The sequence below is a fragment of the Sus scrofa genome, chromosome 8, assembly GCF_054392235.1.
Source record: "Sus scrofa isolate SSC_HxYL_T2T_F1_AM1 chromosome 8, Sscrofa_HxYL_maternal_Yorkshire_Landrace_v2.0, whole genome shotgun sequence".
In the NCBI taxonomy this organism is placed as follows: Eukaryota; Metazoa; Chordata; class Mammalia; order Artiodactyla; family Suidae; genus Sus; species Sus scrofa.
This window is the reverse complement of record NC_139390.1, coordinates 140,027,955-140,051,230: the sequence shown is the minus strand read 5'-3', so window position 1 is coordinate 140,051,230 and position 23,276 is coordinate 140,027,955. Positions and strand designations below refer to the sequence as shown.

At 42.7% G+C, this 23,276-nt stretch overlaps 1 pseudogene; it reads left to right on the top strand.

Annotated features, from left to right (window-relative positions):
- Window positions 1-684: 684 nt before the first annotated feature.
- LOC100523007 (acyl carrier protein, mitochondrial pseudogene) lies at window positions 685-22,353 on the top strand (annotated as a pseudogene).
- The last annotated feature ends 923 nt before the right edge of the window (window positions 22,354-23,276 follow it).

Here is a 23,276-nt window from a genome sequence, read left to right as displayed (position 1 = left end):
TTTGCAGGGTTTTAGCTAGGCAATGGAAGAGATACAGATAAGATATTTTTCTGCCCTCAAGGGGTTTGTAATGTAGATACAGAACAATTGCCAAAATGTAAGTAACTAAAACTTTTGGAAACAATGTAACTGACTAATCATTTAGAAATTATCCATCAACATTTTTCTAGTTCATTAGATTTGTAATTTTAATGTAAATGTTGAGACTTTACCCTTGTCATGATGTAAAAGCATGTTCTCTTACTCTAATCTCTAGAAAAAGCATCACAAATTATTCATTATAAGACAAATCCGTGATAGTTGAATAAAACGTTTAAAGTTTATTAACTTTTTAAAGGAAATCAAAATTATAATTCAATGAGCTTTGGAAAGCACTAACTCTTGTTTGATTTGTTATTTAACTTAATTTCATTTATGTAATTAATTAATTTATTTTTGGATGCACCTGCTGCATGTGAATGTTCCCAGAGCTGGGGGTGGAACCGTGCCTCAGCAGTGACCTAAGCCACTGCAGTGACAACACCAGATCCTTAACCCTCTATGACACAAGAGAACTCCTGATTAGTTATTTTAATTGAGAATCTACAGCAATCATTGCACTTTTGTATTCGAAATTCATAGTCATTCTCTCACGGCACACCGTAGAAGCACAGAGACTATTCCTCAACATCTTTTGCAGAAACCATGACCCTGCTAATTCCAAAGGGCGAGGCTGATAATGACCAGCGAGCAGAGGTGCAGGAAGTCAGACTGCCCTCTAGGTGAACAGCCCCCTCCTCTGACCATTGTACTGTGTTCCGTTGGCGGGGGGGAGGTCAGCGGGAGGACGTGACTGCCGGTTGACCCGGGCACCGGACCCGGGCAGTCAGAGGCGCCTCGACCGCTCCCCACTCTTGGTCCTTGAGATGAGCTTTCTGCCCACCGTTCCCCCAATGGGTGCCACTTTCAAGCTCCGTTAGCCTTGTGAGAGCAAGGTGCTGCTGAGACCTGAACAGAGTAAGCAACTGAACCCTGGGAAGGCCGCTATATAAGCTCTTTGGATTCTGGCGGGAAGTACTGGTCTTGCAGCCGCCCAGGACAGGCCTCGTATGGAACTCCCTTGCTTATTAAGCCTGCCACCTACCTGGCGTGGCTGCCTCTTTCTTCCGCCTATCTGTCCCCCACCTGACTTCCGAGTTCCCGGCCAGTTTCGAATTTCACCTGGGAGAAGCCCTGAGGTTGTGAACCAGCACACGGTAAGTCAGTTTTGTTCTGCTTTGTTTCTTTTTCTTTTTTGTCTTTTGAGGACTGCACCCGCGGTATATGGAGGTTCCCAGGCTAGGGGTCTAATTGGAGCTGTAGCTGCCCGCCTACACCACAGCCACAGCCACACAGGATCTGAGCTGTGTCTGGGACCTACACCACAGCTCACGGCAACGCCGGATCCTTAACCCACTGAGCGAGGCCAGGGATCGAACCAGCAACCTCATGGTTCCTAGTCACATTCCTTAACCACTGAGCCATGATGGAAACTCCTGTTTCTTTCTTTTTTAACTGCGATGTTTTATCCTAAAGCAGCATAAAATTGCAAGGTGGGAGTTTTACTTTTAGTTGAATTTGCTCCTGCGTTTCTCAGAAGAGTGATGAAGCCGCGTTCTAAGACCTGTTCTCACCCTGATTCCCTTTGCTCTCCTCTCACTGTCTCCTGCCCTCAGTCCCCTCATCAAGTACGCCCCTTTCTTGGGTCCTGAGCCCTCCCTGGGGAGACTCCAACTCTGTCCACAGAATGGGAGAATCTTAAGGGCATCCTGGTCCCAGGACTTTTCATGTCTCTTATTAGCTCCTGGGTGGCACATTTCAGTTTCCAAGAGCCTTACTTCTGCTGAGAGTCTCCTGGCCTGAGGGGTGAAGGGCTCTGCTCTTCAGAGCTGGAGTGAGTTGGTGGATGTTTGCCTTTGCGTCATTCTCTCTACTCTTTTCTTCCAGAATTTATCTAAGTTCAAACATACCTTCCGTATCTCAGTTTTCTCCTGAAATTGGATTCTGTTTTTGTCTTTTTAGGGCTGCACCTGCAGCACATGGAAGTTCCCAGGCTAGGGGCTGAATTGGAGCTGCAGCTGCCAGCTTATACCACAGCCACAGCAACACCAGATCTGAGCTGCATCTGCGACCTACACCACAACCTGCAGCAAAGCTGGATCCTGGTCTTTTTTTTTTTTATTGGTCTCACCCATAGCATATGGAAGTTCCCAGCCTAGGGGTTGAATCAGAGCCATAGCTGCCGGCCTTTACCACAGCCACAGCAACACGGGATCAGAACCGTGTCTGTGACCTACACCAAAGCTCAGGGCAACACTGGAATCTTAACCCACTGAGCGACACCAGGGATCAAACCCACATCTTCATGGATACTATTCAGGTTCTTAACTGCTGAGCCACAACAGGAACATGCAATTTATTCTTAATGTGAAGAATTTAGATTCTTCCTATTAATACTAAGATTTAGGAGGGAGTTGTGTTAAGTAATTAACAAGGAGGCCATGAGACCAAGGTGGCTCCAATGTCTGGGCAGCCTGTGCAAACACCAAACCAAAACCTAGGCCAGGGTCAATTCCTGCAAATGCCTCAATCAAGGTCAAGAAACAGAATCCTGAGGACAACCAATCACAAAGAGCCAACGAGGCTTTCCCAAATAAGACAGCCACCTAAGCCATAACCAATCAAATAATTTCCTTGCACTGTTTCTTCATCTGTTCTATAAAAGCCTTTTTTTTCTGGTTCCTTCTGGGGAGCATCCCTAGTCATTTTCAGTTTGGTACTGCCCAGTTTAAATCACTGTATGTGCAAATAATCTTTTCAAAATTATAATCTACCTTATTTTATGTTTTACCAGTTGTGTATTATTATTACTAATTGTGTGCTATTATTATTGCGCTAAGGGAACACAAAGATGATGTGTTATTTACGTAGGTATGTAATAATGTTGGATTAGGCCAGCAATAACACGAATGCTTTAAGCCTGGGTGCAGTTTTCCACCCCGTAACATGTGATGCATTTCAGTTCGTCTTGCCCCAAAAATATTAACCTCATGCAACACATACGATATGTTCCCAAGACAGAAACCTGGGAGTCAGGGCACTCTCTTCTTGTCAAGTCTAATTTGCTATCATGCCCGGTTAATCCTATGCATGGTTATCTCTTGCCTCTGTTTTCTTTTTCCCAACCCCTTTTTTTCACTAAAGGACCTACAGGATAAATTCTAAACGTTGTGGTACTTAAAAAACAAGGCACTTTATCATCTGACTCTTGCCTTTCTACTTTGCGCCTCATTTGTAGCTTCTCCCCATTTGTGGTGTGAAAATGCAGCACTCAAGTTACCTCTTGCAGGAAGCATAATGGACTGATGGCCAGATGCTGTCCTTCTAGATTCACTTTTGTGTTCACATAAAGGCTGTGTTTACTGCAAGCTTCTCTCAGCCAAAGTCTGAGTAGCACTGTGATTCATTCTAATGCAGGCTCATTCTTAGGCATTACAGGATTCCTTGGTGCCTTTGGCTGGAGGACTCCCCTGACTCTGCCTGGCTGAGACTTTCATAGAACTGTGCCACATTTGAGACCTTTCCCATACAATCCTCTCCCATCCTTGGCTCTCTCACAGCGGGCAGATCTGCATCACGGTCTGAAGGCTTTCCTCACCTCCTCCGGCTCCTTCTCCTCCTTCAAAGGAGATTCCCCCAATAAATCCTTTGCACGTCTCATCACACATCTTGGTGTTTTCTTTGTGGAGGACTCAAACTAACAAAAGTGGTGCAAGGGATGATTTGAAGAAACAATAGGAACGATTGGGGATTTATAGCCAAGGACCAGGGCGGGGTTCGGTGTATGGAAAATTACTAAGAAGAAATATCAGGGTTAAGGGAGGATGCTGGCCAAAGTGACTTGCCAGGATTCTTGTTGAAGACAGGCAGGCTAGGCTGATGAGATACCATCCGGAGGACGGTAAGAAATGAGGGATTTGGTCAGATACAGAGGGTGGGAGATTCTCTCTAAACTGATGTAGTGGATTCTTGCTGAACTGGGCAATGCAGGCCCAGCCAGGATGGACACTGAAGCCCAAGGTCAAAGCCTAATTGAGAAGAGGGCTTAGAGGAGCCTGGCTAAAGTTTGGCTTGATAGTTTTTGTCAAACAGGAAGAAACAATCACATAAGCACTGCTACCTTTTTGCTGCTGACATGAGTAGGACGTATTAATCTTGTGCTGACTGCAGTGCCCAGGGAAAATCACACTATGATTTTATTCAGAGGCAATAGCATTAAGTGGATATAAAGAGCCATCTTAAGGGGAAAAGAAAATGTTACAGGAAATCCACAGGCGTTTTTTCAAAGGAGGTATAAAAAGGAAAAGCAATAAGCCAGTTATATCTTCAATATAACTGGTTTGTCGTTTTGCCATTTCTTGGGCCGCTCCCGCGGCACATGGAGGTTCCCAGGCTAGGGGTCGAATCGGAGCTGTAGCTGCTGGCCTACGCCAGAGCCACAGCAACGCGGAATCCGAGCTGCGTCTGTGACCTACACCACAGCTCACGGCAACGCTGGATCGTTAACCCACGGAGCAAGGGCAGGGATCGAACCCGCAACCTCATGGTTCCTAGCCGGATTCGATAACCACTGCGCCACGACGGGAACTCCACATATCTTCAATATCTTAATGACCAGGGAAGCAGTGGATAAGTATTTTCAGAACAGGTGAAAACCACTCCATTTTATTCTAGGAGAATGAATTAGGGTGTATTCACAACCCTTGCACAACTCTATCCATGTCCCCTCACCCTCATGCCCATAGTGTATGTGAAAAAGATGAGCCAAAACAGTCATATTTTATGCCATCTGACCTACCCCCTTGGCTCTAGGTAATGGGTTAGGAGCACTTGATCTAACGGCAGCCAGTGCACAGATCTGTCTGTAACTTATGACAGGCATGTCTTAGCATGAAATGATCTGGGCCAATCATAACCTTACTCCCATTTACATGATTGAGAAAAGAGATAATTAGGCAGTTAACAGTGGGTTTGAAACCAAAGATGCATAGGAAGAAGCCCTGGAGATAGACTTGGAGCTAAATATGAGGGTCTAGGAAAAACCAGGACACGCTGAGTTATAAGCATAAGCTATCAGTTGGAGAAAAGTTCCAGAATACAGAGAGAAAAAAACTAGGCTAGTGGATATAGTAGATTAAAGATGGTTGCAAATTCTTTGACTCTTTGTCAAAGGTAGGACAGTCTTCCTTTTTTTTTTTTTTTTTTTTTGACTGCTTGACCTGTGCTTAAAATACAGTAGGAGTGATCCTGTGCCATGTTGGACTCATTAGCTTCCAATTCCCATTTCTTCCAAAGCTTACTCTAGGTATTAAGGAACATGCTATGCCACCAAAAGGACCATGGCGAAACCCATGTGGAGAACCAAAGCCCCTGGTCAATAGCCGGGGGTGTGCTCCCAGCCAACAGCAGCACCAATTTGCCCAGTGTGTGAGTAAGCTGTCATGGTAGTGAATCCTCCAGATGTAGCAGAGCTGCCCCTGCTGACATGACAAGGAACCGGTAGAGCCATCCCCAACCAGGTCTGCTCAGGTTGTGGATTCATGAGGAAATTAAATGACTGATGTTGGTATTTTTACTTTTTATTATTTCTATATCTGGTGAAATACACATTATATAAAAATTATCATCTTAATCATTTTTAAGTATACAACTCCATGCCATGACATACATTCATATTGTTGTGCAACCGTAATCACCACTCATCTGCAGAACTCTCTTCACTTTGCAGAACCGAAACACAATATACTCACTGAGCAACAACTCCCCATTCTTCGCTGCCCCAAGCAATGGCCGCCACCATTCTGCTTTCTCGCTCTATTCATTTGACTGCCCTCATATAAATGGAATCACACAGTATCTGTCTTTTTGTGACTGGCTTATTTTACTTAGCATAATGTCCACCAGGTTCATCTATGTTGTAGCAAGTGTTAGAACTTCCTTCATTTTAAAGGCTGTATAATATTCCATTGCATATTTATAACACATTTTTTTTTCACTCATCTGTTGCTAGACACTTGGATTGATTTCACCTTCACCTATTTGAGCCTCTGCTTTCATTTACTTTAGATATATACTCAGAAGTGGAATTGTTCACTGCCATTTTGTATCTGAAGAGTGAGAATAAATTTAATTAAGGTATACCATTCTACTTGTTATGAGTGAATAAAACAGTTCAAAAGAAAGGAATCCTTTTAGTATAGGATGCATAGCAAAGGAATCACTAAACATATAAATATAAATTTTCTAGATAAAAAATTTGACAAGGTATGGCAAATTAAATATTTTTATGGGATATTATGGTCCCTTGTTGCATAAATTAAAGTTCTTATTCAATAAGTGTGGTCAAAATAAGACAACTGTTTCCAAAGTCATTCAAAATTTACTGAATGCCTACAAGTACAGAGGTTCCAGAGCTTTATAACACATGTTAACAATGAGTTTATTTTTAGATAATTTACCACTTAAAGAGACACACTTTATTTTGTCTCTGACTTGTATTAGCCTTTGGATTTTTATGTTATTGTCCTAAGAGTCACAGGTTAATAGAATCATTGATTTCAACCTTTAGCTTCAAGCTCCTTTTTCATCCAACCTCTCATCAATAGTAAAATCTGCTACCTCTCATTTGCCTATATCCTACATCGATAAACTCTCTGAAAGGGGAAATGAAGAACATTGAAAAAACTAGAAGATAGAGAAGATCTCAAGCATTAAGACAGAAATTGTCTTACAGTGGTATATTACTCAGCCATAAAAAGGAATGAAATAATGCCATTTGCAACCACATGGATGGACTTAGAGATTATTATACTAAGTCAGTCAGGCGAGAGAAGGACAAATCCCGTATAACATCACTTTTATATGGAATCTAAAATATTAACACAAATGATGTATTTACAAAACAGAAACGGACTCACAAACTTGGAAAACAAACTTACAGTTAGCAAAAGGGAAAGGGGTGGGGAGGGATGAGTTAGGAATTTGGGATTGGCGTATGCACACTACTGTAGACAGAACGGATAATCACTGGGGACCTGCTGTAGAGCACAGGGAACTCTACTCAATATTCTGTGATAACCTATATGGAAAAAGAATCTGAAAAAGAATGAACATGTGTGTATGCATAACTGGATCACTTTGCTGTACAGCAGAAATTAACAGAACACTGTAAATCAACTCCGCTTCAATACATTTTAAAAAATGAAAAAAAGATAGAAAATCGTCGTAGCTGACCATTTCCTAAATATCTGAGTTGGGAAAGTGGAAGACTATGAAAGTGTTGCTTGTGAAGGGGTTTAACGTGCCTGGATGTTACATGCGTTTTGGTGCATCACCTAGACTGCACAAGCCCAGAGCGGTCGTTCTTGACCTCAGCTGGGGAGCACCTGGGGGGTTCGCCTCACCTGGGGATATTTTAAGAAGTCCCACCCCAGGAGCTCCTGCTGTGGCTCAGCAGGTTAAGAACCCAACTAGTATCCATGAGGATGTGGGTTCGATCCCTGGCTTTGTTCAGTGGGTTAAGGATCTGGCGTTGCCGTGAGCTGATGGTGTAGGTCGCAGATGTGGCACAGATCCCGCGGTGCTGTGGTTGTGGTGTAGGCCAGCAACTGCATCTCTGATTCGACCCCTAGCCTGGGAGCCTCCATATGTCACAGGTGCGCCTCTTAAAAAAGAAAGAAAGAAAGGAAGGATGGAAGGAAGAGTGCCTCCCCCAAAGCACCAAGTCAGACTATCTGGGGGTGGGATTTTATCAAGATATTTTTTGATGTTCTCTAGATGACTCTAACGAGCATGCAGAGTAGAGAATCAGCGGACGTGAGGGTGGAAACTATGTGTGTACATCTTGGACACTTTGCCCAAGGCCAGCCACGCTTTGAGTGCTCACGGAGCATTAAGGATTTCTCTACAGGACGAGGTCTTTTCGTAACAGATGAGGCTTCGCTTAGAGAGCTAGCCACTCTATTCTATCGTGCTTTTAGTTTTCAAGTTCACACAGATAAGATGAACAGTATCCATGACAACAGCAGATGTGATTCATCCATTCCCTAGCTTTCTATTTCCTTCGGGACATTCTGTTCCCTCAGATGACATCTGGGGCAGCTCATAGACTCTAACAGCCATCTGGCATAGCTGGTGATTTGAATGCTTCTCCATCGATATCTTTTTAATTGTATAATCCTAAGGCTAGGTCTAACGTATGATGTCAGTTCACATGTGCTTTAAAAAATGCCACTGTATTTTCACGTTATGCTCCAGGATACTGATTGATTAATGTGTATTCTTTAAGCATTTTCTGAAGACGTATCTATGGTCCATACTTAAAGGTCGATCCTTACCCTCAAGAATCTTATATTTGAAGGGAAGATGTTAGTGCTCTATTTTCCACCATCGAATCTATTTTATGATTTAGGGTCTCAAACTTGTATATGGTACTGTATTAATCAAGGTTCTCCAGGGAAACAGAGCCAACATGATGTGCATATATAACGAGATTCATTATCAGGAATGGGTGCACAGGATTATAGAAGCTAGCCGGTCAAAATCTGCAGTGTGGACCAGCCGGCAGAGACCCAGGAGAGCTGATAGTGCAGGGGAAGTCTAACATCTAAATCTGGAGAATTCCTGGTTGCTCGGGGAGGCAGGCCTTCGTCGGATTGAATGTAGTCTAATTGGAGGGCAATCCGTTTACTCAAAGTTCACTGATCTAAATGCTCGTATTCTTCAAAACCTCCCTCCTAATGGACACATAAAATCAGCCATCACTGTGCTTGGAGCTGGTGGTGGTGGTGGTGGTGGGTACACTATATGGAGGGCGTAGCATGTGCCAGACACTGTGCTACTCAGGGTACACCCTTTAATCCTCGCGTCAACCCTCTGAGGGGTTTCTGCTACTGCTGTCATCGTGCAGATGAGGCAAAGGAGACGTATGGTAGGTGAGTGATTTGCCCAAGCCACACTCTGTAAGGCTTGGTTCTCTAATTTAATCTCCCCGATTCACAGCCCTTGCCCTTCACGACCACAAAGCTTCACCAAGACCTGATCGGAAGTTGCCTTTTTTCTATCCTCCAGAGTATACGGTCAAGGAGGAAGGACATTTCGCTGTACCTTACAGGGTTTTTCATTATTTGCCAAGTTTTGTTCAATCCTAACTTGAAATACCACGGGCAAAGCATTCCAATGTGTCAAATTCAGAGTGAAGACCTACCACTTGCCACTGGAAAATTTTGATTACAATTAAGTGTGCCTCTGCTTCTTGCTATTAAAATGGAGAGGGCGTACTTCTCACTCAAGGTTTATAAAGTGCCACGAGATTGTCAAGTGTGAAATACTTCGAGGGGAGGTGTTGCTATGCTGAGTTCAATAATTGCGTCAATTAACTTCATTTCCTCTGATCAATGTAAAATGTTAATATAGCTTCTTGGCTCCTCTGATTTAATTGCATAAGTCATATTATGAACTTAAAAGTAATGTCAGGAGAGGCGTACTGAAAATATGTTAGAATGGGAATCATGATTTTACCCTTCATAAGAATGGAGAAAATTGGTTGAGTCACACAAATTATCCATCGGTTTAGTATCTTTCATGTCCCTGGTTCACACAGCATTGATTTTACCTAATTCTTTAGTTAACTAAACAATTATTCTTTAGTTAACTAATAATTATGCCTTCAAAAAACTTTTATTAAATGCTTCTAATGCAACTGGTGGCTAACATCTGTTGAGACCTTATAAAACAGCTTTTCACACGTCTTGTTTTTCCATGCCCCATTCCAAGATAGAGACTATTAGTTCTTTTCCCTAGGTACTTATTAGGTTTACCATATTTCTACTCATTTTTAAAAGTTAATTTTGTTTTAATGCAATTTTACTGAAGCTGAAGATCTAGGCTCCCTTCAGAGACAAGTTTATAAATTGCTCATGTCTAAAGTGCAAGGTTGGAGTTCTCCTTGTGCTTAGTAGAAACGAATTCGACTAGCATCCATGAGGAGGCGGGTTCGATCCCTGGCCTCGCTCAGTGTGTTAAGGATCTGGCTTTGCCATGAGCTGTGGTGCAGGTTGCAGACGTGGCTCGGACCCCGAGTTGCTGTGGCTGTGGTGTAGGCTGGCAGCTGTAGCTCTGATTAGACCCCTAGCCTGGGAACCTCCATATGCGGTGGGTGCGGCCCTAAAAGCCACCCCCCCAAAAAAGGTGCTTGGTTTTCACTGAAATCTTCCTGCTTGGCCTTCCTATTTCAGTTAGTTTTTACCATCTGTAATTCTTTTTTTCCTTTTTTCTTTCTTTTTGGCCACATCCACGGCACATGGAATTTCCCATGTCAGGGAACAAACCCATGCCACAGCAGTGACCTGAGCTATTGCAGTGACAATGCCAGATCCTTAACCTGCTGAGCCACCAGGCAACTCCTATCTATAATTACTTAGTTGAAAGAATCAATAGTATATTTGTTTTTGTCATTACTTTCAGAAAGTATCAATTATCAGATCCAAGGGTCAAATTTTTGGAATACTATTTTTGAGAAAATGCTATGCGATGAGAAGAAAAACCTTATTAAGCTTTAAGTTGGTATTTAAATGAAGTGTTAAACATAAGAAGATCATATTGTAAAGGCATGTGAGAGCAGTTAGAAAAGGAATTAAAATCTGACTAGTCAATGCTTACCTAGTCTAGGCCCAGTGTGTTGCAAAAATAATGGTAGCTGGGGAGTTCCTGTCGTGGCTCAGTGGCTAATGAACCCGATTAGTATGCATGAGGACGTGGGTTTGATCTCTGGCCTCGATCTGTGGGTTAAGGATCTGGTGTTGCAACGAGCTGTGGCATAGGTCGCAGACTGGGCTTGGATCCCGCATTGCCATGGCTGTGGTGTAGACCGGCGGCTACAGCTCTGATTCAACTCCTAGCCTGGGAACCTCCAAATGCTGTGGGCGCAGCCCTCAAAAGACAAAAAGACAGGAAATAAATAAATAAAGGTAGCTGGAAATGTCTGTGATAGGTATAATGCCCCTTTCTGAACTGGCTTTTCCTCTCTTTATTTTATTTATTTATTTATTTATTTTCTTTTTAGGGCTGCACCCACAGCATATGGAGGTTCCTGGGCTAGGGGTCCAATCAGAGCTGTAGCCGCTGGCCTGTGCCACAGCTACAACAATGCTGGATCCGAGCCGTGTTTGCTCATGGCAAGGATGGATGCTTAATCCACTGAGCGAGGCCAGGGATCGAACCTGCGTCCTCATGGTTGCTGGTTGGGTTTGCTAAATGCTGAGCCATGACGGGAACTCCTCCTGTCCTCTTTAAAAATAAATATTATAATCACCTTTCCCACCAACCATACTATGCTTTGCTTTGGAAAAGGCTGTCAGGTTACTGTGGAATCACTTCTAATATGCTGGACTGTGGATTACACATTAGCAGTCATGCGGTCGTTACAACAGTGGATATAGAAAGTGTGCAGTTAGTTCTGTTCTCTAGTAAGATGACCTCATTTTTAGGGACACTTAACATCAACGTTCCTGGAGCCCTGAGTTTCGCTGTCTGTTTTAGGATATATAGAGATATTTGTCTTTCCATATTTTTCTGGCAAATGCAATGGTCATAAGCACATGAAAACTAATTCATATGAGCTAAAGGCTTGCAGATCCTTATAGTTTTATTTTATTAAACACTTTAAAGTTAATGAGGTGAGTTCTGGTTGTGGCTCGGCGGTAAGAAACCCGACGAGTATCCATGAGGATGCAATTTCAATCCCTGGCCTCGCTCAGTGGGTTAAGCATCCCGCATTGCCATGAGCTGTGGTGTAGGTTGAAGATGAGGCTCCAATCTGGCACTGCTGTGGCTGTGGCGTAGGCCAGCTGTTACAGTTCCAATTTGACCCCTAGCCTGGGAACTTCCATATGCCGCACGTGTGGCCGCAAAAAGCAAAAATAAGAAATAAATAAATAAGTTAATGAGAAAACCTCTTGCTGACCTTTTGGGGAAATCTGATATTTCCCCCAGTTCCCACCTGCCTCCCTCCTCTACTCTGCTCCGATGAGGGAGGGTTGCGTGGGATTCATTGAGACATTACCGAAGCCACAGGCCTAGAGTGGAGCCTAAGCAGGCGGGGTGTGAGTGGACGGCATGCTACTGTACTCCTCTCCTCAGCTTTCTGTATAAAACTGACAACACAGGCTCTGCGACTTGAACTTGGCTTTGGAGTGGAGCACAGCTTTCTCTGGAGTGTTGTACTCCAGAACCAACCTTCTGATTTGCTAGCTATTCTGCCTCTTTTATATACACATGTCAGTATGGTGTAATTTTTCTAGTTTAAGTATCTGGTTCTGTTGTGAAAATGTTGTCATGCTGGTCAAATGCCCTCCCAAAGACTGGCATTCCAATTACATGCTATCCATCAGGATTCTTTGTACGTATGGTACTATTTAGATGCAAACTATTGTGAAAAATAATTAAAATTCTTTTTTTTTCCCTACTGAGAAAAAAATCTCTATGGTTTTCCTACATAAATGTCTGTACAAAACTATCATTCTCTGTGATTTCTCTGTATATTTTTTTCCCTGGAGTACACAGTAATTCTCAGATATTAGCATTTTATTTAATTTAAATCTGAAATAGAGCCAATCTTGAATGTAAGATCTCGTTATCTTTAGAGCTTGAATATGAGATCTAAAGCTTAAAGTCTTTCATTAACTCAATTTGGAAAATAGTTCTCTATGGCTGGAATAGAGAGCCCAAGAGTGTGTAGAGAAATAAAGCTGTGGCTGAAAAGGTAGATGGGGCCCGTTGTAATATGGCCCCCATGCAAGTGTCATTGGAATAGTGTTGCTTTCAGCTGTTGGAACACCCCACACTTGGGAATTAGTTTGCACTAGGCACAGTACCTGGCACATAGTAGGTGCTCATTAACCTTCGAAGGGAAACCAACCCTGGCAGGACAGCACAGTCTTTTTTTTTTTTTCCAGCTGCAATTGCGGCATATGGAAGTTCCCAGGTCAGGGATTGAATCTGAACCAGAGCTGCGACGTATGCCATAGCTGCAGCAACGCTGGATCCTTAATCATTGTGCCAGGTAGGGGACAGAACCTCCACAGAGACAAGCTGAATCATTAACCCACTGTACCACAGAGGGAACGCCTTTATTTTTATTTTATTTTTATTTTTTTGCCTAGCATAGTCTTAATAGAACCTAATTAACAATCACAGCTGGATTAATGTCTTTTTTTTTTTTTTTTGGCTGCACTATGGCATGCAGAAGTTCCTCGGCCAGGGATCAAAACTTTGCCATAGGAGTGACCTGAGCCAAAGCAGTGACAATGCTGGATAGATCAGTGTCTCAATATTCTTATTTTTAGTGGCAAAACTAGTTTGGGGAAGAGAACATAAAGGAGATTGGAGAATGACTACCTTTAAATTAGATAATACTATGAGGAAGAACAAGATTTCTGGAGTAACATTTAATGCCATGCCTACTGCACAGGGAGAGGCTCGAGAAATACTGAATAATTAATGAAAGAGTGAATACAAAGTATAGTGTGTGTGTGTGTGTGTGTGTGTGTGTGTGTGTGTGTGTGTATGCATGCAGGCTCACCAATCATACTAGCAAATGATAAACAGACTTCAAAAAATGAAAGTTTAACGTATTCAAATATATTCATCTAAACCTCAAAGTTCAACTTTGGAAAAACCAAATGGGAAGCCACATTCAAGAAAGCTTATTTTCTATTTTTATCCATTGCTGTTAAGCCTTTTTACAGCTTCCTTAAAATCTCAAGTTCCCCAATGCAATACTATAATAATTTAGAAAAGAAAATCTGATGTCAGAGAATCATTAGCATTTAACTGGCTGTGAATGTAGGCATGAGACAACATCCCAGGCATAGCAGATAGGAGAGAGACTTAACGAAGAAGAGAAAAGCAATGATGAACAAAACAACAAAAGACACCAGTTTTCAGACTTCAGGTTCTAATGGCTTTGAAAAACCACTGAAGTTTTCAGTAACAGAGTGGCTTGTAGGATACCGGAACACTGCTGCTTAATTGGTTTGGTTTTGAGAAATTTAAAAGGAATCATGCATCTACAGAGCAAGTGTGGCCTTGTAAACAGTAATTTTAAACCATTCCATCCTGCCTCTCCTTCCTCCATGGTCACAGGATCTCATTCTATCCGAATTCCTCCCTACGTGTGCGTCTCAAGCCAGTCAACGTTAGAGGCTGAGTCTAAAGTTGCATCTCAAATGGGTAGAATTTTGTAGAGTCATTAGGAGTATGTCAGAGTTTGCTTTTGTTAGAAAACTAAAATGGGAGTTCTCTTGTAGCGCTGTGGGTTAAGGATCTGGTGTCGTCACTGGGGAGACTTGGGTCACCGCTGTGGTGTGGGTTTCAGCCCTGGCTTGAAAAGTTCCCTGTGCCGCAGGCGACCACCCCCCAAGCAAGAAAATTAAAAAAAGAGAGAAGGAAACAAAACAAAACAAAAAGAAGGCAACATTTTAATTTTGCTAAGTCATTGATCTAGTTTAAAAATGACATCATCTTTGGTTGGGTGGGGATACACAAAATTTTAATCTCCAGCTTTGATCTTTTGTGAATATTCCAGGGCCATAACTTTTGCATCTGCACCTGACTTTTCTTCCTTCTTTTCTTCCTTCCTTCCTTCCTTCCTTCCTTCCTTCCTTCCTTCCTTCCTTCCTTCCTTTCTTTCTTTCTTTCTTTCTTTCTTTCTTTCTTTCTTTCTCTTTCTTTTGTCTTCTGTCTTTTTAGGACCACACCTGCGGCGTATGGAGGTTCCCAGGCTAGGGGTCCAATTGGAGGCTGTTGCCTCTGGCCTTCACCAGAGCCATAGCAATGCCAGATCTGAACCGTGTCTGCGACCTACACCACAGCTCAGAGCAACACCAGATCCTTAATCCACTGAGTGAGGCCAGGGATCGAACTGGCAACCTCATGGTTCCTAGTCGGATTCGTTTCCGCTTCGCCATGATGGGAACTCCAAAATTTAATATTTAAATACATCCACTCATTGCTGTAGTCTGAATTGACCTCACTAATTAATTATTTATACAAAATAGTCTTCAGGAAAATGAAAGTAATAACAGGTTATTGCAAATGTTAAATGAAATAATGTATGCAGGTGTATGCAGCAGAGAGTAGATTCTTAGAAATGATATTTACTAATATGTTTTCCTGTTCAAAATTTTCATTGTTTCCTTGCCTCCCGGATAAAATCTAGAAATTCAGACTGCTATTCAAGATCATGAACGTTTGGCTCTAACTACCTGTATCAAATTATTTTCCAGGAATCTCTAATTATTTTTTAATTACACAAATCTCTCTATGCCACAACAGGCCCTATGCATTTCAACATCTGTCAACATTTCTGTTCTTTATTCTTGGCGAAGAAGCATATGTTTCTCGTTCATCTTCTTTAATCATATGCTCCTAGCATCAGCTCCAGTTTTGCCACATCTACAGAACTTCTAGGTGTAGAGGATACAGAACAAAGTAGATAGTATCTCTGCCCTCACGAAGCTTACAGTCTAGCAGAGGAACAGAGAGCCAGAGCCATGAACAAAATGCAGCATATACGTACAATGAAATATCATACAGCCTTACCAAGGAAAGAAATTCTGCAATACACCACAGTGTGGATAGACCTTGATAACATTATGCGAAGGAAAATAAGTTAATTAAACACAAAAAGGCAAGTGCTGTCTGATTCCACTTACACCAGCTACCTAAAGGTGTTGAATGCATAGAAATAGAAAGTAGAGGGTGGTTTCCAGGGGCTGGGGGATGGAGAAGAAGGAAGCTGTTGTTCAGTGGGTCTCGAGTCTCCGTTTCTCAAGGTGAAACTCGCTTTCTCACTGATGGGCTGGACAACAATGTGCACGGAGTTAACACGACTACTGAGCACTTCGAAATGGCTAAGACGGTAAACTTCATGCTTTGTATTTCTTACCACAGTATGAAAGAGAAGTAATTGAGATAATCACAGCAAATTATAGGTATTATTAAGAAAATAAAGCAGGATCCCAGGCTAGAGCGTTCCTGAGACTGTAGAAAGCCACTGGGAGGGAGTGCCTTTTGGGCTGAGCCCTGAGTGATGGCACACACCAGCCACGAGCCTCAGAAAGAGTGGTAAGTGCCAAGGTCAGGAGGCCAAAACAGATTTGTCCTATTCCAGGAAGAGGAGGAAGGCAGCATTCAGAGTGCATGCAGTGAATCTGTTGAGGAAGGCAGATGCTAGATTCTCTGGGGACTGTGGGCTGTGCAGGGAAGATCAAATTTCATGTAAATGCAATAGAAATTCATTGGAGGGTTTTGAGCAGAGGATGATAGGGTCTGACTTACAATTTTTAAGAAGTCAGCTAGCTGTAGTGAGGAAACAGACTCAGAGAGGTAAATATAGAAGCTGGAACACCGGTGAGAATGCATTTACCCTGGCATACAGATGACAACGCCTTGGACTAGAGCTGAGAAGGAATGGCGTCTTCAGAACTGGGACCTGTTTTGAGGGGAGGGCAGTTGGACTTGTGGCTGGACTGGATGTGGGGACATATGAAGAAGAATCAAGGATGACGCCTATGCTGTTAGCTTGGACACCTAGGGAAAAACCCTGAGAGAAAAGGTTTGGGTTGGAGGGAGTAAGCAGTTAAGTGTTCAGTTTTAACCCTAAGGTCTTTTTCAACAACAACTTACTGAGATATAATTCACATTTCCATATAATTCACACATTTGAAGTGCACAATTCAAGGACTTTTTAGTGTATTCTTAGAGCCATGCAACCATCACCACGGTCTAAGTTTAAACATTTTATCACTTCCAAAAAAACCCAAAAAAACACTGTACCTATTCTCCTGCCCCCAGGCAACCACTAACCTACTTTCTGTCTTTAGAGATTTCTCCAATCTTGGCATTTGATACTAAAGAATGCTTCACTACAGGCGGCTTTTACAACAGTTTTTTGTTTGTTTGTTTGTTTGTTTTTTGTCTTTTTTTGTCTTACTAGGGCCACACCTGCAGCATATAGAGGTTCCCAGGCTAGGGGTCTAATCAGAGCTGTAGCTGCCAGCCTACAACAGAGCCACAGCGATGCCAGATCCGAGCCGCATCTGACCTACACCACAGCTCCCAGCAATGCCGGATCCTTAACTCACTGAGCGAGGCCAGAGATCGAACCCGCATCCTCATGGATGCTAGTCCGGTTCGTTAACCGCTGAGCCATGACGGGAACTCCACAACTGGATTTTTTTCATTTAACTTAATGTTTTCAAGGTTGGTCCATGCTGTCGCAAGTATCAATCAATCAGTACTTCCGTCCTTTTTGTGGCTGAGTAATATTCTATCCTAGAGATGGATAAATTTGATTTACCTCTGCAGTTTTTGGACATCTGCGTCTCTGCTTTGAGGTTACTATGAATAACGCTGCAATGAATGTTTGTGTACAAGTTTTTTTTGTTTGATATACGGTGTCATTTCTCTTCAGTAAATAATTGAGAGTGGAATTGATAGGTTATGTAGTAACTTTATGATTGGTATTTTGAGAAACTGCCAAACTATTTTCTAAAGTGGCTGCACTATTTTTCGTTCCCACCAAGAAGGAATAAGTGTCCTAATTCCTCCACATTCTTGCCAACACTTGTCATTGTCTGTATTTTTCATTGCAACCAACCTAGCGAGTACAAAGTAGTATGTTACTGTGGTTTTGATTTGCATCTCCCTAATTACTCATGATGCTGAGTATTTTTTCACATGCTTATTGGCCATTTGTGTGTCTTCTTTTGAGTAAATATGTATCAAATCCTTTGTGCATTTTAAAATTGAGGGTTTTTTTTAAATTGGTGAATTGTATACATTCATTACATATTCTGGATCCAAGCCTCTTGTCAGACATGATTTGCAAATATTTTCTCCCGTTATTTGGGTTGGATTTTCATTTTTATGGTGGTATTGTTTGCAGCATAAATTTTAAAATTTTAGTGTAGTCTAATTTATCTAATTTTTCTTTTGCCATTTTTGCTGTTAGTGTCATACCTAAGAAATGGCTAGGTTACATTTTAGTTACACATGAGATATCCAAATGGAGATTGTAAACAGGCAGTTGCAAATGAGTCTGGACTTCAAAGGAGAGGCCAGTCGGATGGAGACTGGGGAGCAATTAGTGTACAGATAGTATCTGAAATCCTTAGACTTTATGGAACCACAGAGAGAGAGAGCGAGCGAGCGAGCAGAAGTAGACAAGTCTGGAAGGATCCACTTTATAATCACTGCACGTAGCATGGTTCAGTGTGTGCCCAGAGTTCTGGGGTAAACACTAACAGCGAAGAGAATCTAAGGTCTGAGTGAACAGTAAGACTGCTCAGGTAGAGGTATGCAGGTATCTCCCTGGAGGGGTTTACAAAGTGGTTTGTACTTTGTGGCCACTAGAGTAAAACTGCCTTTTCTAAATAAACCCGATTACTCTGCCACATGTTCTTAACTTCCCAAGAACCCAACCAACCCCCTGTATAAGATGTCCAGACTGGTCAACACGGCAAATGGAATCCATTCCTGCTTGTGTACACTAACGAAGAATTTTGTAGAGAATATCTGATAGCTCAAAGAATCCTTGGCAGGGCTGAAGAAATAGGTACCAGGTCTAATTCCCAGCAGCCTCGTCCAGAACCAATCACACAGGGGCCAGATGAGAGTATTGTTGCAGCTGCCTCTGACCCCTAGGAACACAGCTCAGAACTTCCACAGTCGATGCTACCGTGGCCCACACTCTAGATGCCAGGAACTCAGCGTCTCTCAAGTGGCTACAGATATCTCTAAAACTGCTGTGGATGCGAGGTCCTCAACTGTATTGCAGCTTCTACTGCTACCCTTTAAGGCAAGCTACTCAGCTACCACCAGCATCAGGGAGTCTATTCCAACATTTAGCTTATTTCCTCTTGTTACCAACGGAAACCTCCCGTGGGTGACCCTGGCTGGTGGAACCCGGGTCATCTTCTTGCATCCTAGATCCCTAGGGTAGTGGGAAAATAGGTTTTCTGAATTTTATCTTGGGAAGGCAAAACTCACAATAAAGAGGATATTACAAAGACATGGGAGGCCATGTGTGAGACGTCGCTGCTCTAATGTGTCACGTACTCGTACCAATTAATAGCTCACTGTTACCTGCAGGCATTCTTAGGCAGATATCATCTAACTGATAAAGCTCACTGTTAAAGTTCCTCCATTTAGAAGTGGCAATTTCTCCATCTAAATATAACCTAAGGTGAACTATATTTGCGAATTCACAAGTTTATCAGCTATTTGCTTTTCTTTTATAATAGACCTCAGAACTGGATGGTAAGTTACTATACACATGGAATATTATACACATTTTAATATATATGGGGAACTCAGTGATCTTACATTATTGAACATTAATAATTTCATAAAGAAATTTTATGATATAAAAGTCACCATAAAGATACAAAACTCATGGAGCTCCTGTGGTGGCTCAGCAGAAACGAATCCGACTAGGAACCATGAGGTTGCAGGCCTCGCTCAGTGGGTTAAGGATCTGGCCTTGCCGTGAGCTGTGGTGTAGGTCACAGACACGGCGCAGATCCCACGTTGCTGTGACTGTGGTGTAGGCCGGCAGCTGTAGCTCCAATTAGACCCCTAGCCTGGGAACCTCCACATAACGAGGGTGTGGCCCTAACAACAACAATAAAAAATACAGAACTCACCATTAATTTATCATAAAAATCTTCAAAAAAGCAATTTAATGGGGCTTGACTAAAATAAGAATTTTGCTTGGCTTAGTCACTGACTTTTTGTACTCAATTTCATTGAGGTACAATTTACATAAAAATAAACCCTGTTTCAAGTGTGATAAATTTTGATAAATATAACCACCCAAATAATCATCAGCTACAATCAAAGTACAGAACCTTTCGAGAACCTCCCCAAATTCCTTTACACTCGTGTGTATCAGCCTCATGAAAACACCAATCTACCTTCTGCTGTTACCGATATTAGTTTTTCTTCAAATTACTGAGGCATAATTTACATCCAAGGTAACGTACTCATTTTGAGTGTGTAGTTTGCTATAGCCATTGATTCTTAGTAAAATCATTCTCTTCAGGAGTTCTTTTGCGGGGCAGCAGGTTAAGGATCTGGCATTGTCACTGTAGCATGTTGGGTCACTGCTGTGGCGGGGGTTTGATCCTTGGCCTGGGAGCACTTTCAAATGCCAAGGGTACAGCCAAAAAAAAAAAAATTACTCTAGAGTTCTTGAATTGACAACTGTCCTTATTAAATTAAAACAATTACCAATCATTTGGTTATATAGGAGAGCATGAAATGAGTTCTCTTTGTTTTCTGCACATGCAGACTCACATAGAGGAACCTCCATGTCCTGCACACACGCCGAGAGATCGCACAATATTCTTGATCCATAAACTATTCCTAAAAACTGCCAGTGAAAGCAGACATAAAACTAAGCTACTGATTTTTTGTTTGTTTGTTTTTGTCTCTTTGCCTTTTCTAGGGCCGCTCTCGTGGCACTGCCATATGGAGGTTCCCAGGCTCGGGGTCTAATCAGAGCTGTAGCTGCCAGCCTACGCCAGAGCCACACGAAGCTACTGATTTTAAACCAAGCTACTATGAGCTACTGCCTCACACCCATGAATCATAAGGTCCCTGAAATGTGGATATTAATGGTATCCCTAGCTAATCAATCCTATACAATTATGCTAAGGAAGGGAGAGTATAAATCTTAAGTAAACAAATGAATAAATAAACATACGTAGTTGGTGATTTAACGTTTGATGTGTGTGGGGAGGATGGACAGAGTACTTGTTATTCAGTGACGTCCACTAATGGCATAATCCTGAAAAAGCTTATTTGAAGCTATGAGCATGTTTTATGAGTTATTGATTTCTAAATGTCTTCTTCCCAGTTTAACAAGAGAATCAGATCTTAGAGGACCATACCAGCTAATATTTTTTTATCAGGTAGGCTGCAAAATGGTTGAAGTGTAATCCAGCTCCCTGAATGTGCAATGAATAGAATGAGTTCCCAGAGTGGTATCCTAATTTACTTGTGAGTTACCGTAAGAATTGCTGGGAGCAGATTATTATAACCTAGAAATTTGGAGCCCCTGAGAAAATTTTGAAAGAAGGGGCACCTGAACCAATATAAATTCACAAAATAAAGAAGAATAACACTCGTATACTCAGTCAAGAGCTACTGTACAATTAACCTATCATTTCTTAACAGACATGTATGGTGAATGTATTATACATGAAATACCGCTTACGGCCATAGGATACACAAATGAAGGAGGGCCTCTGCTCTCAGGTTCCCACTTTATTTTTTTCTTATTTTTTAAAATTAAAAAAAAATTTTTTTTTGTCTTTTTGCCTTTTCTAGGGCCGCTCCCGCGGCATATGGAGATTCCCAGGCTAGGGGTCGAATTGGAGCTGTAGCCACCGGCCTACGCCAGAGCCACAGCAACGCGGGATCCGAGCCGCGTCTGCAACCTACACCACAGCTCACGGCAACGCCGGATCGTCAACCCACTGAGCAAGGGCAGGGACCGAACCGGCAACCTCATGGTTCCTAGTCGGATTCGTTAACCACTGCGCCACGACGGGAACTCCCGGTATCTCCCTTGTTATGCGGGTAATTTTGTATCATAAGAAACAACAATACCTCAAAATGGGCAAAATCAAAACTAAATTTCTATTTACTCTTTGGTCTCTGCGGCCTCCGATCCTTTCCTGACTTCGGACGTCACAGTTGTGCTTGCTCCTTTTATCACAGCCGCCAACTTAAGGACAGGAACCTGCTCGGTAGAGCCGTGGCGGCTCGTGTCCTTTGCGCCGGTGGCTGCCATCTGCCCGCGGCCTGCGTGCCGCCGCCCAGGCTTCCCACGCCGGCAGCCGCCGGGCCACTCAGCATCACCCTGTTCCCTCCGGGGGCTCTGCAGCCGGGCTCGGTGCTCCCGCAGGTTCCAGGCGGAGTTACACAGCTGTGTAGCCAGCATAGCGACGCGCCCACTTGGACATCAGGGAGCATCGCGGACCGAGCTCTTTACGTCTTGAAACGCTGGGACAAGATGCACCCAGAAAAGCTCTCGGTAAATTCTCGTTTTATGAAAGACCTGGGCTGAGGCAGTTTGGACCAAGGGGAGACGATCATGGCCACAGGGGACGAATTCGGGTTTGAAAGTCCTGACATGAATGTGGAGAAGTTAATGTGCCCACAAAAAATTTGCGTTACACTGCAGATAAGAAGGATGTATATGAATAAAATATCAGACCCCTTTTCTTCAGTGAGGGAAGCCTCAGAAGATGCTGGTAAGTGCCTGGAAGTGAGAATGCATCCTGCCTCACTGCTGATGTTGACAGAGTAACTGCTTAGACGTGTATTTGAATTGTCTTAAATATTTTTGTCCTTTGCAAATAAACCTATAAAACCAAAAAAAGAAAAACAAAAAGAACTCAAGAAGAGAAGTCCACAGAAAGACGGTGGTGGTCGAGCATCTGGCCCTGCGATCGAAGCAGTCCTGTGTTTCCATGCATTGCCGGCTCGTGTCTCCTCCCTCCCCCACTGGTGAGCTATTCATGCCCAATAAAGATGGACTTACAATCAATAGTAATTTACACAATACAACGTAGTTTCATAATTTGTTGATTGCATCATATCTCATGCCCATTATAAAAGCTTGTTCTGTTGGAGATATGCCTGAAGTTTGGGCTGACTGGAGCATAGTCTCTCTGGGGGTAGTTACTTGCAACAGCGAGGCTGGACAAGTAGCTAGACCTGGAGGCCTTTGTGTGCCAAGCTAAGGAATTTGAATTTTATTCTGAAAGCAATAGAGGTGATTGATTAAGACATTTCAGGGAGGGTTGGGAGAGAGCATAAGATTTGAATTTAGAAAAAGCCCCCTGGCAGCAGTGTAAAATATAGATTTGTGTGTTGGGGTTGGTGAGAGAGACCATTAAGAAGCTATTAGGACAATGAGGACCTCAAGTCAGGAGGTGGGAAAGCAAGGGAGGGAATAATTTAAAGAGGTAAGGACACCAAATGATTTTCCTTAGTGACAAACTAGATGTAGGGGTGTGTAGGGGGGCAATGCTTGTGACTGTGTAGACGGAGTTTAACCCTGTCTTTCTGTCTTGGGGCTACCAGGTAAGAGAAGAAAGACAGGAGGAGAATCAGAACAGGATTTT